Here is a 12,031-nt window from a genome sequence, read left to right as displayed (position 1 = left end):
AGCAAAAACCAGAAGAGAAGCTCGTTCAAGCCTTTGATCATTTCAATCATCTTCTCAGCAAAATGATAAAGCATGGCATAGAAAGGAAGGTAATTGAGCAAAAGGTCACATTCATGAATGACCTAAGAACCGAATGGAAGGCGGTGGTGTCTACAGTAAAGGCTCATGAACAATTCAAAACTTACTCCTTGGCAAAGCTAGTGGGGATTCTAAAATCACACGAAAGTTCAGTGACCAAAGAAACGAATGTGGTTTCAAGCATGGGATCTTTAGCTCTCATATCAAAAGGAAAGAACGTGGCTGAAGAAGAAGAGGATTTAGATCTGTCAGAATTTGATCTAACCAATGAAGAATATGCTTTGATGGTCTCTAATCCAAAGAAGTTCGTGCGTAGAAAGTTTCCTATCTCCAAGAACCGAAACTGGAAAGGAAGCTACAGTTCGGATAAAGCAAAGGAGGAACCGAAGAACTCTCCTCAGCATGAAGAACCGAAGATAGATAGTAAGATTGTTGGTGACTCTGGATTTGATTGTCACTTATGCAAAGGCAAAAATCACTTTGCCAAAGATTTTGTCTTGAGAAAGATGTTAGAAAAGAACGAGAATGAAGATGATGAAGCCTACTCCCTGCGAAAGCTAGAAGAAATAAAGAAGAAGAAGGCTGCTGCTAACAACACTATGAATGCTTTAATTGTGCAGGAAAATCTCGTGGACGATGAGTTTGGTGGTGTGGAAGTCTAGTCTACAGACTCTGAGGACGAAGAAGTTCGTAAGCCCACACATGGCATGGATTTCGTGGCGAAAGAAGCTGAAACTGAAGGTGCAGGGTAGTGCTTGATGGTAACTGTCGGAGTGTCACAGATGAGAGGCTATACTACTTATGGGAGTTGTGATGAAGCAAGGGAGTGAGAAGACAGATGCTTCGCTACCAAACCAGTTGGCGAGCAGATCAACGAATGTGACCAGTTGATCGAGAAGGTACAATCAATTCTCGAATCATTAAAAATCCCTGTCACAAACTATGAAAAAGAACTGAACGGATTAAAATCTAAATTTTCTAGTTTAAGTGGTAGTTTAACACAGAATCGCTTAACAAACTCTAACCTAACTGATCAACTCAGCAGGGTGTCCTCGAAGAGTGAGGAGAGACGGATCTGGATAGAGCAAAAGGAGATCGAGTTAGTTAGGATTAAGGATGAGACAATTTATTTGCAAAGGGATAATTTAAAGCTTTTAAAACCGAGAAATATTTTTTGTTTAATTGCTAAACGTTTATATTCGAATATTACCCAATTGCATGCTTCGCTACCAAACCAGTTGGCGAGCAGATCAACGAATGTGACCAGTTGATCGAGAAGGTACAATCAATTCTCGAATCATTAAAAATCCCTGTCACAAACTATGAAAAAGAACTGAACGGATTAAAATCTAAATTTTCTAGTTTAAGTGGTAGTTTAACACAGAATCGCTTAACAAACTCTAACCTAACTGATCAACTCAGCAGGGTGTCCTCGAAGAGTGAGGAGAGACGGATCTGGATAGAGCAAAAGGAGATCGAGTTAGTTAGGATTAAGGATGAGACAATTTATTTGCAAAGGGATAATTTAAAGCTTTTAAAACCGAGAAATATTTTTTGTTTAATTGCTAAACGTTTATATTCGAATATTACCCAATTGCATGCTTCGCTACCAAACCAGTTGGCGAGCAGATCAACGAATGTGACCAGTTGATCGAGAAGGTACAATCAATTCTCGAATCATTAAAAATCCCTGTCACAAACTATGAAAAAGAACTGAACGGATTAAAATCTAAATTTTCTAGTTTAAGTGGTAGTTTAACACAGAATCGCTTAACAAACTCTAACCTAACTGATCAACTCAGCAGGGTGTCCTCGAAGAGTGAGGAGAGACGGATCTGGATAGAGCAAAAGGAGATCGAGTTAGTTAGGATTAAGGATGAGACAATTTATTTGCAAAGGGATAATTTAAAGCTTTTAAAACAGAGAAATATTTTTTGTTTAATTGCTAAACGTTTATATTCGAATATTACACAATTGCATGCTTCGCTACCAAACCAGTTGGCGAGCAGATCAACGAATGTGACCAGTTGATCGAGAAGGTACAATCAATTCTCGAATCATTAAAAATCCCTGTCACAAACTATGAAAAAGAACTGAACGGATTAAAATCTAAATTTTCTAGTTTAAGTGGTAGTTTAACACATAATCGCTTAACAAACTCTAACCTAACTGATAACTCAGCAGGGTGTCCTCGAAGAGTGAGGAGAGACGGATCTGGATAGAGCAAAAGGAGATCGAGTTAGTTAGGATTAAGGATGAGACAATTTATTTGCAAAGGGATAATTTAAAGCTTTTAAAACAGAGAAATATTTTTTGTTTAATTGCTAAACGTTTATATTCGAATATTACCCAATTGCATCTGAATTGTGAAATAGGCAAGAAAATTCATCGTATGATTATGCCCTTCCTTGAATTTAAGGAGGATGAAATTGATGCTGATGTATATAACTGTGAAGCCGTTGTATCTTCTGATGAAATTTCTCCAGCATACAGAATTGGTCTTGATAAAATCGAGTCCTTCATCAAGTCCAAAGACCATAAGGACATGCTTAAGAACCTTTTGGACGAAAATGACAAATTAAAAATTAAAACCGAAACCATGCAGAAGTTTGACTCGTTGAATGCCAAGTTAAGTTCGGAAAACAAAATTGATGTTGAAAATACTTTTGAATTTAATGAGGATGATGATATGAGTGAAATATCCATAGAGGATGAGGTGGACTGTTCTGAAATTGACAAAAGCGAACCCGAACCTATCAAAAATCTCATTTCTGAAATTTCCGTTGAGTTCGCTCGTTTGTCCCAAAATAAGTCCAGAATTCTGAAAGAAAAGGTTGTGGTATATCAAAAGGTTCAAACCACACCAAATCAGGTTTATGCAGTTACAGGAGTCACACAGCAGCAAACAGCCGAGCTGACAGCAATAGTAAACGAGGACAATGCTGACGGCTGTGAGGAGCATTTCTGGTCAGCTCCAATCGACAATGCTAATGAAACGATTGGTCTGTCTGAAAAAACATCATGGAGGGTCAAAGGCAGATATGTGGCAGAACCACTCAACAAGCTTACACATTTTGATGTACCAAGCACAAGTGGTACCAAAAAGATTCCAAGAGAACCAGTCAAGGCGACAAGCGAAACTTCCTCGCTAAAGAGCGAAACTCGTGTTGAAAGACCGAAACCCAAGGGTAATATCCATAAAAATCCAAAGCAGTGGTCAGAGCAGAAACATCAACGTAATAGGAGATATAAGAAGAATCTCTCTGAAAGGAAGCAGTTTTGGAAGTCCCAAAACCCTAATTATGTTCACTCATACAAATCTTCACTCCTTACAGAAGAAGCAAAATCAAAGCGTAACTCTACTTCTTGTACTCAATGCCATTCCTGCAGTCAAGCGAACCGAAAGAGTAGCTTCGGCTCCCAAAATGGAAGCAAACAAAACCAAAAGAGTGGTTTCGGTTCTTCATCTTCAGACGGAAAGAACCTAAAGCTAGGTTTCGCTCCTAAAACTCATCCCTCTCACTCAAAGCAAAATCCAAAAGTGGATATAAAGGGAAAAGGGAAGCTAGTCTCGGAAGATGAAAAGAAGACAAAGAAAACGTCTGCTAACTCTAGGAAACAGAACCAAAAGTTTGTGAACAATAAGAACACAATTCCAAAGTCTGAAGTTAAAGAAACTAAAGCTAACAAAATCAAAGTTTTCATAATTAAAAGAAAAGATGAAACCACCTTAATAAAACGAACTTTTTTGGTTGATTTTTCTCTTACTATTCCCTGTTCTGTAAAAGGCTTACAAGGACCCAAGAAACTTTGGGTTCCTAAATCTGCTTGATTTTTGCAGGTTATTCGTGACGAGCAGTTCGATGATGAATGGTATATTGACAGTGGCTGCTCACGTCACATGATAGGGAGAAGGGAAGAGCTACGGGAGTTTCGGGCTCTGAAGGATGGTGGATGTGTCAAGTATGGAAACAATTATTTTGGCACAATAAAAGGCTATGGAATGATCACAAATGGAGATTTATCGATCAGAAAGGTGGCATATGTAGAAGGCTTACAACACAATCTCATCAGTGTCTCACAACTGGTGGTGGGAACAGTACTGAAGGTTTCGTTCGATGATGAAGGGTCAGAAATAATAGAAAAAAAGACCAAGAACGTTCTGCTGAAATCTCAAAGAAAAGGCGAAATGTATCCATTGAACCTTAATCCAATACGAGGGAAGCCATCTGTTTTCCTACTAACGAAAGCACATTCTAACGAAAGTTGGATATGGCACCGAAGGCTCTTGCACCTCAACTTCAAAGACATCAACAAGCTAGTTCTTGGTGATCATGTGTGAGGACTTCCACTTCTCAAGTTTGACAAGGAACATTTATGTGCTGCATGTGAAATGGGAAAGCAAAGCAGGAAAAGTCATCCAACTCGCGTTAACACAAAGATCATCGAACCGCTTGAGCTCTTACATATTGATCTGTGTGGACCTTCAGCTATTGAAAGCATCGGCGGTAACAAATATATACTTGTCATAGTTGATGATTTTTCTCGTTTCAATTGGGTTTTCTTTCTTAAACAGAAATCAGAAGCAACACCTAAGCTCAAAGTCTTTATAAAGCAAGTAGAGCTTCAACTGCGAATGGTGCTTAGAAACATTCGCAGCGACAATGGGTTGGAATTCAAAAACCAAGTGTTTGAAGAATTTCTTGCTGAAAAGGGAGTGTCTTACAATTTCTCTGCTCCCTATACTCCACAACAAAATGGGGTCATTGAAAGGCGAAACCGCTCGTTGTGTGAAGCAGCCCGAACCATGCTCAACTTCGCTTCATTGCCCCTGTATTTCTGGACTGATGCTATTGCTGCCGCTTGCTACACCCAGAACCGGTCTTTACTCAACAAGCGATTCACAATAACTCCTTATGAAATTCTAAACAACCGCAAGCCTAACGTCAAGTTTTTCCATGTGTGCGGTTCAAGATGCTTTATCTTCAATTCTAAAGAGAACCGAAACAAGTTTGATGTGAAGGCAGACAAAGGAATTTTTCTTGGGTATTCGCTTACTTCAAAAGCATACAGGGTTCTGAATAAACGATCAAAGAAAATCGAAGAAACATATTACGTGTCGTTTGATGATAACTACGTGAAGAAACTCACATCAAGCAAAGAACTAATGGATGAAATCTTTCCTCAAACTGGTCTAGTCTCGATTCCCATTTCCAATTTATTTGAAGAATATGTGAAGCTCTTTGATGAACCAGAGACTGCTATTCTCTCTGAAGCGAAAGCGGCTGACAATGAAGTAGATAATCTGAAGAAGGTAATTGACGAAGCTGCTAAAATCATGGAAAGCGAACCTTCAAGTTCTAGTGGATCTCAAGAATCTGCAAAATCTCAAAAGCCAAGTGAACCTTCCTATTCTACTATCCAGGGGAAGAATCGATCAACCACCATACCCAATGAACGTCCAATCGAGGGGGAGAATTCTGAGCCTGAAGCCGAAACTGTTTCAGCATTCAAGGGGGAGAATTCTAAACCAGATGTTGAGTTTGTTTCGTCATTCGAGGGGGAGAAAAACAATACAAATGACGAAGATTCTCAATCAGAATTAGAGGAAGAAATAAATGCTGAACTGGATCCTGCCTATGATCCAAACTACCCTCCTCTCACAAAATGAACAAAAGATCATCCAAAGACTCAAGTAATAGGTGAAACATCAGAAGGTGTTCTTACTCGGTCTCAAATAAAAGCGAAGCAAACAGCTCTGTTCTCTCAAGTAGAATTTTGCATGTTTAATTCATTCGTCTCAAAAATAGAACCAAAAACGGTTTCTACTGCACTCGATCACTCCGATTGGGTACAGGCAATGCAAGACGAACTCCACGAGTTTGAGCGAAATCGAGTCTGGAGACTGATTCCCACACCAAAGGATGCATCTGTGGTTGGGTTAAAATAGGTATTCAGGAATAAGATGGATAAAGAGGGAAATGTAATTCGCAACAAGGCAAGGCTGGTGGTCAAGGGATATTGTCAGGAAGAAGGGATAGATTACGAAGAAACCTTCGCTCCTGTAGCAAGGCTAGAATCGGTTCGGATCATTCTGGCATACGCTGCTCACAAAAATTTTGAAGTCTTTCAAATGGAAGTCAAATGTGCATTCTTAAATGGAGAATTAGAAGAGACGATGTACGTAGAGCAACCACCTGGTTTCGTGAACGAAAAGTATCCAGATCACTGCTACATTCTGTACAAGGCGGTTTATGGTCTGAAGCAAGCTCCTAGGGCATGGTATGAAACACTTACTCGATTTCTAAAAATGTCTAAGTTTAAACAAGGTTCGGTTGACCCAACCTTCTTTCGTAAGAAAGAAGGTGACCACCTTATGATCGTCCAAATTTATGTCGATGATATCATCTTCGGTTCCACGAATCCCAGCCTCACAGCTGAATTCAGGAAGTTGATGGAGATGAGCTCAATGGGTCCAATTAACTTTTTCCTTAGCTTGAATATTAGACAGGGACCCGAAGGCATTTTTATTAATCAAGAGGCTTACACCAAGACCTTACTAGCCAAGTTTGGAATGATGGGAGAGTCAAAAGTGAAGGTTCCTATGGCGTTTGGCACGAAGTTAACTCCTTCTCTGGAAAAACCGGCTGTTGACATGACCCTCTATCGCCAAATGATAGGGTCTTTAATGTATCTAACAGCTAGTCGACCAGACATAATGTTTTCTGTCTGCTATTGTGCCAGGTTTCAAGCTAATCCACACATACCTCACATGATGGCTGTGAAGAATATTTTTCGATATCTGAAGCGAACCTCATCTCTCGGTTTATGGTACCCGGCGAAATCAGGATTCTTCGTACAAGCATTCTCTGATGCCGATCTAGGTGGATGTGGACTGGACCGAAAGAGCACAACTGGCGGGTGTCAGTTTCTTGATGGCAAACTCGTTAGCTGGCAATCGAAGAAGCAAACATGTGTGTCTCTTTCCACAGCCGAAGCCGAATACATAGCTGAAGCGTCTTATACCTCACAGGTCAAATGGATACAAAGTCAACTTAGAGACGATGGCCTGAACATGAAGAAAATCCCTTTGTATTGTGACTCTAAAAGCGCAATAAGGATATGTCACAATCCAGTGCAACACTCAAAGACGAAACATATAGCACTGAGGTATCATTTCATCAAGGATCACGTGGAGGATGGTAATGTCGAAATTCATTTTGTTCGAACCACTGATCAACTAGCTGACATCTTTACAAAAGCCTTACCGGAAGCAAGCTTTAACAAAATTTTACAAGGCTTAGGAATGATGGAAGCCGAGTCAGTACTGAAACCGCTTTCGCCTCATTAAAATTTATCAAGCGAAATAGAGCGAACGCTCGGTCTATTTCGGCTCTAGAATTTTCGAGAACCGAAATGAACCGAACGCGAAACAGAGCGAACGCCCGGTCTATTTCGGCTCTAGAATTTTCGGGAACCGAAATGGACCGAACGCGAAACAGAGCGAACGCTCGGTCTATTTCGGCTGCAGAATTTTCGGGAACCGAAATGGACCGAACGCGAAATAGAGCGAACGCTCGGTCTATTTCGGCTTCTGATTTTTGGGAACCGAAATGAACCGAACGCTCGGTCTATTTCGCTTCACTACTTTTAGGTGAAGTTTCGGTTGTATAGTTTGTACATTGTTTATGTCTTTTCTCACTTCGTTTCTATTCATAAAAATCAAAAATATTTTCCTTTCTGTTTTTAATTCTTTTTCAGAAAATTTATAAAATCCAAAAATATTTTTTTTTCTTTTGTTTTGTTTATGTTGCTTTTTATTAGAGTAAAAAAATCAACAAATATCACTGAAAGGTATCATTGATGGAGCTGGGACAGGTATACATTTCTTTATCTTAGTACTAGCTAAGTGTCCCTAGAAGCATGCTGCTGTATGGTGACCAACGCCTCAAAGACTTCAAGTGTAGCCTTACTGATTTGATATACACAAATCAAATCTTCCCAATCAGGCTGATAAATCACTTATGTTATGAGCCACCTTACTCGTCTCACATTGAGTTAAGAGTTGTCTGCTCGGTCCTTACTATATCGCAGAGGTGCTTTCGGTTCTTTAACCTCCCTATCACTTTTCTCCATCTATTTTCGGTTCATCATTGTAACCCTTGAGACTCTCAAAATTTTCCATTGAGGTTTATGGTTACATAACATCTGTGTTAATGATCTTAGATTCGTTTCACCACATGCTAAGTGAAACCCTAAATCCAACACCAATAACAAATTGACGGTGAACAATCAAATGTTCTAGTTTTCACCCACGCTTTAACGAAACCACTTTTGTGGAAGGTACCACGAAATCTATTTTTTATTTTTGTGCGATATTTATGAAACTGTCTAACACCAAGGCATTTCTTCCCATAAGATCCAGTTTAATTTTTGTTTTTGAGATTTCTACATTTATCACCAAGTCACTGAATATGTTAACTCACCTACTTGTTTAAAAGACTACACTGGTCTCACAAGTACTTCACCTCACTTTCGGTCTTATGTCAAGTACTACAGTTCGGTTGAAGATAAGCCACCCTTTATAGCTTAAATTTGAAAAGATGCCTTTCAATGTTTCTTAATAAACATTTGATCGTAATTCAATGGGAAACCACACAGACACTTCTAAGTCTCTCTTGACTTTGAAGGAAGCGATTCGTGCCCGAGATCCATAGTTTCGTGTCTACATAGAGGCATCACTTACATCCCACAAATACTTTGCTTTATTTCTTTTCTATTGGCACACTCTTGCACGAATATCTTTATGATTTTCCAAATTCTTGCTCGTGGTACTAATGGCTATTTTTCAGAATTGATGTTTCGGTTGGAGGTATATCATGTTAAGAAGCGAACATTGCCAGCCTTATATGATGCGAAAGGGGTTTGTCAACGTTTGAAAAGGAAGTTGAAAAGTTTTCGAAGTTGAAACGGCGGTAACAAGATAAGATTTCAAACCACGTCATTGGATAAGATTGGAAATGGGCGCGAAAATTTGAAACGGTTCCTAATATCACGCCTGATGACGTCTTCCTAGGGAAACCCAGCTGTCAAATCATGTTTTTTCAGGCGTCGATTCAGAAGATAGTCGAATCATTATTGTGGATTCTTTCTCTCTCCTGGCGATCGGTATATAAAGTTTTCTCACACCTTTTGGGCTACTTTACCAATTCTCCACTTTCTCAAGAAAACACCGAAAAATTTCTACTGTTCATCTTCTTCTTCTTCTTCACACCTGCAACAATGGTTGAATCTTCATCTGTTTATGAACAAACTGCTCAGTCATCTCTTCTGACCATCAAACCCAATCAGAATCTTATCATCGAACTGAATCCATTCGTCTATGATTCGTACATGCTTCATGTGGTCAAATGTCTCAAGTATTCCCCGCTGGTGATTGCTCTCACGCAGGTTGAATGTGTTGCCATGTCCATGCTCTCTCAAGTCTACTCAACCGCTGTCTACGATAAAGCTAAGGAGCGTATTTTCTTTGAGATCGTCAATCAAAAGACATCGATTTCAAAAGCTAGGTTTTGTTTATTGCTACAGCTTGCTGTCGACGACTCCATGATTAACCCTGATTCCATTACCACCACTCAACTCTTCGCAATGTTTTATGATATGGGGTACACTGAGATTCTCACCACTGTCACGAAGTTCAAGAAATCATGTCTTCCTCCTCAGTGGAACGGTCTATTTACCCTCCTCTCCAAGGGTTTATCGGAGAGTGTTGCAGGTTCTGATGGAGCGAGCAGGCCGTTCATGACCCTTCTTTATGGTCTGTACCATGGGGTTAACATGGATTTTGGATCAATCTTATGGTCTCAACTGGTTCAGAGTATAAGCTCTTCTTCACGCTACTCTGAAATCTCATGTTCTAGGTTTTGGAATCTTGTTACTCAGTGGGCGATGGAAAAGTTTCACGTTCCAACAATGGCAGATTCACTGATGTCATCTATTGCTACTTTCCACACGACGAGGATACTTGTCTCAGATCCCTCCAAATTTCTCTTCATTGGTTCGGTTTCGGAATCTATGTACAGGTGTGTTTCCAATGAAAGCAAGGTCATAACTGAGTACAAGAAACTACCCTCTACAGGGCCAAGGCAACTTACTCCAGAAATGCAAAGCTCACTAGATGCAGCAGATAAACCAGCGAAAAGAGGGAAGAAGCCTGAAAGAAAAGGGGAAAAGGAAGGTCAATCCTCAAAAGTTTCTACTCCCAAGAAGCGCAAGTTTGAACACGCAGCCCCTACTGCTCCAAAGAAACGAAAGACCAAGAAGAAAGCTCACAAGCCAAAGTCTCTTTCCCCATCTTCAAGTGACTCTGAATATGTTCCATCTGACACACAGCCAGACCCCGAGTCAACTGAAGACGACGTTTCTCAAACCGAAAGTCCGCCTGGAGGTAATTCGCCTCCACCCTCACCAACTAATGAAGGTAACCGAAACTCACCTCCTCATTCTCCTACACAATCGGTTCCTATTACTATTGCTCCCTTTCCTCCACCCTTCTCATCTTCAACTACCACCTCGATTCCAATTCCAACCCCTTTATTCACCGAAGTTACTGCAACAACTACTTCTCCAACTGAACCTACTGTTCGTGTCAACGTGTCTGATACGGGGGCATCTACTTTCGGTTCTGAACCCCCAATTACCTCCAAACCTTTATCCCTACCTCCTCCACATGAATCTGAACCTGTTCTTGTAGGAGAAGAAATGGAATTCGACTCTGTTTATTATAGTCCATATCGACTACAGAGCGATGATGATGATGACGCTCCTGTCACGAAGAAGCATTTAAAGGCTATGAATGACAAGCTTGATCAACTGCTTTCTTCCTCTTCTGGTAGTGCATACTCCGAAGCAGCAATCAAGGCTCCGTTGGCAACCTTTGTCAAAGAGCATGACACTTCCATCTCTAATGCTGTTAAAGCTATTGATGCCTCCACTTCCACCTGTCAGAAAGCTTCTATTGCAGTCGAGGCCTCCACCAAGGATTGCAAGCAAGCGACCGCAAATGTCGAAAAACTAGTTTCTGATGCTCAACTCTTTCTTGATTGTCTCCAAGCTGCCGCTCAGAAGAATGCTCAAACAGTGAATGCTTCTGTTGATAATCTTACGCGTTCACTTGAGGCTGAAAAGAAGCATTTTGAGGAAACACGCCAAGCAATCCAGACCGCCAACACCGAGCTTCACACTTCAGTTGATGCACGTCTCACTCAACTTGAAGCTGAATTTGCCGTCGAAAATAGGATCATGGATGAGCTGGATAAACGAACTTCTCAGCTTAAAACTCAGAATCTGAAGCTCAAGGCTGCGACCAAGGAAATTGATGAATTAAAGTCTGAGCGTGCAGTGGTTAAAAGCTCTATTGGTGATGTACACTCCATTCTTCTACATCTTTTGGAAGCTCATGATTCGGTCCTTACCATCTCCATTAGACGCCACTTAGCTGAGAAATTGAGACCTGCTCTTGATATTCTAAGCAGGATTGAGGGTGTTCCGGAGCCTGTTGTCTCTCCGAAACAAGGGGCGGGGGGGGGGGGGGGAATGTAACTCAGGGTCAGGGTCAATCTCAGTCACCTCCAAAAAGTAAAACTATCTCCCAACCGAAAGTCACTGCTGAGCCGAAGGGTAATGAAGCTTCGGGCAGTATGAAGGACAAACGAAAGAAGAAGATTGGTGATGATGATGAGGTTGAAATCGATGACGAGACTGATACAGGAGCAAAAGCTTCTAAAACCGAAAGCCTCAAAGTTAAGCCTGATGATCGAGAGATTGAGGAAAAGGTTCGAAAAGCAAAGGAAGTATCTGATAAGGAGAGGAAAGCGAACGAAGTCTTAGAACAGAGGAAATTTGTGTTTCCTCTGTGGTCTATGGAAAAGCTTCAGAGGGAGGTAATTGAAGC

Source organism: Lactuca virosa, chromosome 4 (genome assembly GCF_052849685.1).
Source record: "Lactuca virosa cultivar CGN04683 chromosome 4, Lactuca_virosa_CGN04683_v6, whole genome shotgun sequence".
NCBI lineage: Eukaryota > Viridiplantae > Streptophyta > Magnoliopsida > Asterales > Asteraceae > Lactuca > Lactuca virosa.
The sequence above is the reverse complement of the archived record's forward strand: the minus strand, read 5'-3'. Positions refer to the sequence as shown.